Source organism: Rhipicephalus microplus, chromosome 1, assembly GCF_043290135.1.
Source record: "Rhipicephalus microplus isolate Deutch F79 chromosome 1, USDA_Rmic, whole genome shotgun sequence".
Lineage (NCBI taxonomy): Eukaryota > Metazoa > Arthropoda > Arachnida > Ixodida > Ixodidae > Rhipicephalus > Rhipicephalus microplus.
This window is the reverse complement of record NC_134700.1, coordinates 162,925,478-162,932,443: the sequence shown is the minus strand read 5'-3', so window position 1 is coordinate 162,932,443 and position 6,966 is coordinate 162,925,478.

Genomic DNA, 6,966 nt, shown 5'->3' with positions numbered 1-6,966 from the left:
TGTCAGGCTTCTTCGGCGCGTTGAAGGTACTCGCTCACATCAAGGTTTTCTTCGTCGGTGACGTTGGGTAACATGGCATCGAGCGTCGTTGCCGGGCTCTTTCCGTAGACCAATTTGTATGGAGATATCTGCGTCGTCTCCTGCACCGCTGTGTTGTATGCGAAGGTCACATACGGAAGAATGGCGTCCCACGTCTTGTGTTCGACATCGACGTACATTGACAGCATGTCGGCAATCGTCTTGTTAAGCCGCTCGGTGAGGCCGTTGGTCTGTGGGTGGTACGCTGTCGTCCGGCGGTGGTTTGTTAGGCTGTATGCCAAGATCGCTTGAGTTAAGTCGGATGTGAATGCCGTTCCTCTGTCGGTGATAAGGACCTCCGGGGCGCCGTGACGTAGGACGATATTTTCGACGAAGAACTTAGCTACCTCGGATGCACTGCCTTTTGGCAGGGCTTTCATCTCGGCGTAGCGGGTGAGGTAGTCGGTAGCTACCACGATCCACTTGTTTCCGAAAGCCGACGTCGGGAACGGCCCCAGTAGGTGCATACCAATCTGCTGGAAAGGTCGGCAAGGTGGATCAATTGGCTGCAGAAGTCCCGCTTGCCTTGTCGGCAGTGTCTTGCGTCGCTGACAGTCCCGGCATGTCCTCACATAACGAGTGACGTCGGTGGTAAGACGTGGCCAGTAGTACCTTTCTTGTATCCTCGCGAACGTGCGGGAAACACCGAGGTGCCCTGCCGTCGGATCGTCGTGCAGGGCCTGCAGGAGTTCTGGTCGCAGAGCTGAAGGCACCACAAGGAGTTACTTAGCTCGAAGCGGTAAAAAGTTTTTCTTTTGTAGAAGACCGTTTCGTAGAAAGAACGACGCAAGTGCGCGCTTGAATACCTTCGGGACTTCGGCGGTCCTGTCTTTGAGGTATTCTATTAGGGCTTTAAGTTCCGGGTCGGCCCGCTGTCGTTCAGCGAAGTCGTCGGTAGTTATCGTTCCCAAGAAGTAGTCGTCATCCGAGTCGTCGGGTAGCGGTTGGTCGACAGGCACACGAGAGAGACAGTCAGCGTCGGAGTGTTTTTTGCCGGACTTGTAAATGACAGTAATGTCATATTCTTGAAGTCTCAGGCTCCATCGTGCGAGGCGACCTGAAGGGTCCTTCAAGGTGGCTAGCCAACACAAGGCGTGGTAGTCGCTCACAACTTTGAAGGGCCTGCCGTAAAGGTAGGGGCGAAATTTCGACGTAGCCCAGATGATGGCGAGGCACTCCTTTTCTGTTGTGGAATAATTTGCTTCTGCTTTGGATAGCGATCGGCTGGCGTAACTAATAACCCTTTCAAGTCCGTCAGCCCTCTGCACAAGAACGGCGCCAAGACCTACGCTGCTTGCGTCAGTATGTATTTCTGTCTCGGCGAATTCGTCGAAATGGGCAAGTAACGAAGGCGTCTGGAGGCGATGTTTAAGCTACTGAAAAGCGTGTTCCTGTGGCGTTTCCCACTTGAACTCTACGTTGGCCTTGGTAAGGTTAGTGAGAGGATTGGCGATGCGGGCGAAGTTTTTCACGAACCGCCTATAATAGGCGCACAGGCCCAGAAATCGGCGCACGGCCTTCTTGTCAGTGGGCGGCGGGAAGTCGGTGATGGCGGCTGTTTTCCGTGGATCGGGACGAACTCCAGACTTGCTGATAACGTGCCCCAGAAACAAGAGCTCCTCATACGCAAATCTGCACTTTTCTGGCTTCAGTGTGAGTCCGGACGTCTTGATGGCTTGAAGTACAGCTTCAAGGCGCCGAAGATGCTCGTCGAAACTCGAGGAAAACACGACGACGTCGTCCAAGTACACAAGGCAAGTCTGCCACTTCAATCCTGCCAGTACTGTATTCATAACGCGTTGAAAAGTTGCAGGCGCTGAGCAAAGGCCGAAGGGCATCACCTTAAACTCGAAGAGGCTGTCCGGTGTTATAAACGCCGTCTTCTCTCGGTCTCTTTCGTCGACTTCGATTTGCCAATAGCCAATCTTGAGGTCCATTGACGAGAAGTACTTGGCGTTATGGAGCCGATCAAGTGCGTCGTCTATTCGTGGGAGAGGATACACGTCCTTTCTTGTGATTTTGTTCAGGCGGCGATAGTCCACGCAGAAACGTAGGGCCCCATTCTTTTTCTTCACTAACACCACTGGGGATGCCCACGGAATCTTGGACGGCTGGCTAATGTCATCTCGCAGCATTTCATCAACTTGTCTCTTCATTGCCTCACGTTCTCGCGTCGAAACCCTGTACGGATTCTGACGGAGTGGTCTGGCATTTTCTTCGGTTATGATTCGATGTTTTGTGATTGGGGTCTGCCGAATTTTCGATGACGACGAAAAGCAATCTTCGTATTGCAGGAGCAGGGCCTTGAGCTGTTCTTGCTTATCGTTCGGAAGTCTGGGATTGACGTCGAAAGCTATGGGAGGGGCTTGGTTCCTCTGAGCAGGTTCCGCAGAATCGGTGAGGGCGAAAGCACTGGTGGCTTCGGCAATTTCTTCGATGTATGCGACCGTTGTTTCTTTGTTCACATGTTTGTACTCATTGCTGAAATTCGTGAGCATAACCGTTGCTTTGCCTCCCCGCAGCTCTGCAATTCCTCTTGCGACGCAAATATTTCGGGTGACCAACAGATGCTGACTGCCTTCAACGACGCCTTCCAAGTCAGGTGATTTAGGAGCGCCGACTGAAATAATGACGCTTGAGCGAGGCGGAACGGTGACTTGTTCTTCCAGCACATTCAAGGCATGGTGTCCTGACGGCGTGCGCGGCGGTAGTGCTTCTTCTGTGGATAACGTTATCGACCTTGTTTTTAGGTAGATGACAGCACCATGGAGGCATAAGAAGTCCATGCCAAGGATGACATCTCTCGAGCAACGCTGTAGGACTACGAAGTCTGTAGGATAAATACGGCCATTAATGGTGACTCTCACTGTGCAGATTCCTGCAGGCGTTACGAGATGACCTCCGGCTGTGCGGATTTCAGGGCCTTTCCAAGCTGTCCTAATTTTCTTCAACTTCGCGGTGAACGACCCACTGATGACAGCATAGTCGGCTCCAGTATCGACGAGAGCAGTCACACTGTGGCCGTCGATAAGAACGTCGAGGTCGCTAGTTCGCCGTCTCGCATTACAGTTAGGGCGTGGCGTCGGGTCACGGCTGCGTCGGCTTGTTCCGCTGCTTCCATGTTGCGTCGTCCGGCCACCTTCGGTAAGTGAGATTTTGCCTTCAGGGCTTTGCTGGTTGGTGTTGTGTTCAAAAAGCTCCGTCGCGTTGGCGTCGTCGTCGGAGGATCTTCGGTAGTTCGTCGCACAGCAACCGCACCTCCATCGGTTGCTGCCCTTAGTTTCCCGGATACGGGCTAGGAGACCGGCCCCGCGTTGGGCCAGAGTACTGCCGGGGGTGCGGTGACATGCGGCGGCTGGGCGACGGCGAACGGGAAGGACTTCGTGGTGTTCATTGAGTTCCTGCCAGGTAGTCGGCGATGTCACGTGGCCGATCTCCTGGCTGCGGACGCGGTGCATTGACGGCGATGCCACGCAGTCCCATCTGTCGGTACTGGCTACGGCGGTATGTGTGCCCGGCCTCGCCGCAGTGGTAGCAGAGCGGGCAGTTGTCAGGTGCACGCCAAACGTCCGTTTTCCTCGGTGCACTGCGCTGGCCCGCTGGGGAACGGTAGGACGTTGGTTGGGGTGGTGGCGGCGGTGGCGTCTGGCGACGGAAGTGTGACGGGGCGGCGTTTTGGCGTGGACGGGGAGGAGCGTTGTGGCGCACTGCAGCGGCGTAGCTCATAGTTTCTGGCTCGGGTGGCGGTGTTTCGGAATTCGAAGCGATTGCCGGACTTCTTCTCGCACAATGTCGGCGATCGAATCCACTTGAGGCTGCGCCGAAGGCAACAGTTTGCGCAGCTCTTCCCGCACGATCGCTCGGATCGTTTCACGCAGGTCGTCGGAGTCACTGGCTTGAGCAGCAGCGCATTCTGGAGTCAGGCGACGATTATACTGTCTGGTGCGCATGTCCAGCGTTTTTTCGATGGTGGTCGCCTCGGATACAAATTCTTGGACGGTGTTCGGTGGATTCCTCATTAGTCCCGCGAAGAGCTCCTGTTTGACCCCTGGCATGAGGAAACGAACTTTCTTTTCCTCAGGCATGTCTGGGTCAGCGTGACGGAATAGGCGGGTCATCTCCTCTGTGAAAATTCCAACCTTTTCATTGGGTAGCTGAACCCGGGTCTCGAGTAGAGCAGCGGCCCTCTCTTTGCGAGCGACGCTTGCGAACGTTTGCAGAAATGCGCCGCAGAAGACATCCCACGTTCGGAGCGTGGACTCCCGATTCCCTAGCCATGTCCTTGCGGTGTCTTCCAGGTAGAAGTACACACGACGGAGCTTTTCTTCGTCGTCCCAGTTGTTGAGGGTGGCCACACGGTCGTATGTTTCTAGCCAGGTTTCCGGGTCTTCAAACGATGAGCCATGGAACGTTGGTGGTTCCCTGAGTTGATGAATGACGATCGCGAGCTGGGACGCTCCGGTTGTCATTGTCGCTGCAGTCGAGGTCATGGTCTTGGTCTTCCGCGCCTTGTCTTGTAGAAGGCCGTACTCCGGTGGGAGACCTTGCTGTCGGCGGCTCGTTCGCTGCTCTTGGTTGGCGTCGGTGTCTTCTCTGCGACGGGGGCTGGGTTCACGGCTTGACGGGGGCGTCCGGTACATGAACGAAGCAGCACCTCCACCAGATGTCACGAGGTCGTGACGTGGCCAAAGACAGGAAACTTCATGTTGGGATTTAACTGTTTATTTGGGCGAACCTGTGCCCTGTAAAGGGAAAGTCTAATTACAGCAGCAGTCTTGCACGGATAGCAGTCTCGAACTGATAGCGGCGAACGCAGCATCGGCTTTCGATCAACAACTGACAAGCGGCGAAGCGCGTCGGCATTTATACCCTTGCCGTCGAATGTTCTAGCGTTATCGCTGGCGGTGGCGTAGGTTCCAGAACAATCTGTACCGTTCGCACAGTGGGCGTGATCTTATCGAAATGATCTACTACAGTCCGGAACCTTCTCGAAACCTGCAGGCGCGGTTTGCGCCGAGAATCGTGTGGTGTTTCGGAACGATAACAAAAACTTGTGAAATGAAACGTGGCAATATTAGAGCGGACGTTTGCAGCTGCCAATAGAAGTTTGACTACCGCATTTTTCTGTGACGTTTTAGCTTTCGGATCATATATAGGAAACTAAGAGCACAAGGGCATTGTTTTAATATCTTCAGCTCACTTAATAAGCAAAATAAACTATTTACTAGCTTTTCATTCGACTCTTTTTCACCATATTTGCAAAAAAACCTATGCAGTCTTAATTCTATTCAAGGCACACAAGTGGCTGCGGGTGGTCGAAGAGATTGCGAATAACGAAGCAAAAAAAAGAGTGCTATTTTCACTCGTTCATACAAGGAGAAGGGTTGTCTGGCCTGTGAGCTGGTCAGTCAATATGCGCTACACTCCCAAATTGTCACATGACAAATTATAAACAGACCAACGACCTGTCTCAGTGGTAATGCCATGAGAAATAGGGCGTTTCCGTGGCTCCACTCTTTTACCTTAGATTGAAGGCAGCAGACACTTATCTATGGTAGAGGTAAAACGTAAATTACACTTGCGTTAGTTATGTCTGCGCCAAGAACGACTGCTTCATCGCGCAAGATGCAGTCGGCGTGAAATAAGGAGCGTGCGTCGACAGATTCACTTTAGGTTTGACTTTTACATTGCCGGGAAATATGTTGAACACGCGAATTTCACTGTCCCGGATGCCTACACCGGTGAGCGGAGCATTTAGTTTGTCATCGGTTTCTCAACGTGGAAGCGTTAAACAGGTCTTGTCACAGAAAACCTTGTATGACATCGCTAAGCTCCTCTCAATCTGCTTAGTGCAGCCACCTCGCAACTTTGCTGTAGATACACTAAACTTCATTCAATTGAAGATGAGATGTCAGTATCGGCGTTGACAGTATTGTTGCACGAAAAAAATTGCCATAGTCTGTGAGCGAAAAATCCCAATGGACGCTTAGGAAAGACTCACAGGATCTTACATGCATTTACCTAAGACGACTCAAAGGTAAGCGCCTATTGATATTTTCTACTCAATCTACTGATTCTCTCATGCCCCCATCCGACAAATTTCCGTATCTTGCGTGTTCTTGCACTGCCTCCTCCATTGGCTTACGTTTGACCAAGCAAGGACTTAATGTGATGACGTAATGAGCAACGACGTAAGCAACGGTATGCGGCGTCATAGTGACCCAATAACTATGTCACAAGTTTTGCTGATAAGTACCCTGGTCACATGATTTTTTTGCATCGCTCATACTGGCGTTGACGTTTAATCTTCGTATTTCCTTGGACATCTGAGCCTTCCGCCTTAAGAAAAAACAACACAATGAAGATACATCCGATGCTAGAACCTCACCCAGGCACTATGCTTCGAAGTCGAGTGTTCTACTTCAGATCTGTTGCACTCGTTGAATCTCACTAAAAAAAAGAAAAACTTCAGCACCGTATTGCATCTGAGGAAACACGTCAACCAGGTGCTACTGCGTGACAGAAGAATACTATAAATCACTCTAGCAGGCCACGCTTCGGGAGCTAACCAGTGATCGGTTCAAAGCTGTTCATTTACAATGATATCAACCACAATTCAGCATTATCGACAGTAGACACAGCATCAACCAAGGGCGCGGCTACGTAAGTGCTCCTCTTGCCTTTCAACGCATAAGAGGCATTCTGGTACTTTGCAATATGTTGAGTTATGATGCAGTGGGTACCCAGTCATGAAGTAGCGCATGAAAAGCATTACTTGTACTATTAATAACAAGCCCTATAATTTCTTTGGCAATTTTCTCTGTTCGCAATATTATTGTGTCTAATTACAAAAAAAAACTAGCCCTAAACATTCCTACATTCCTTCAT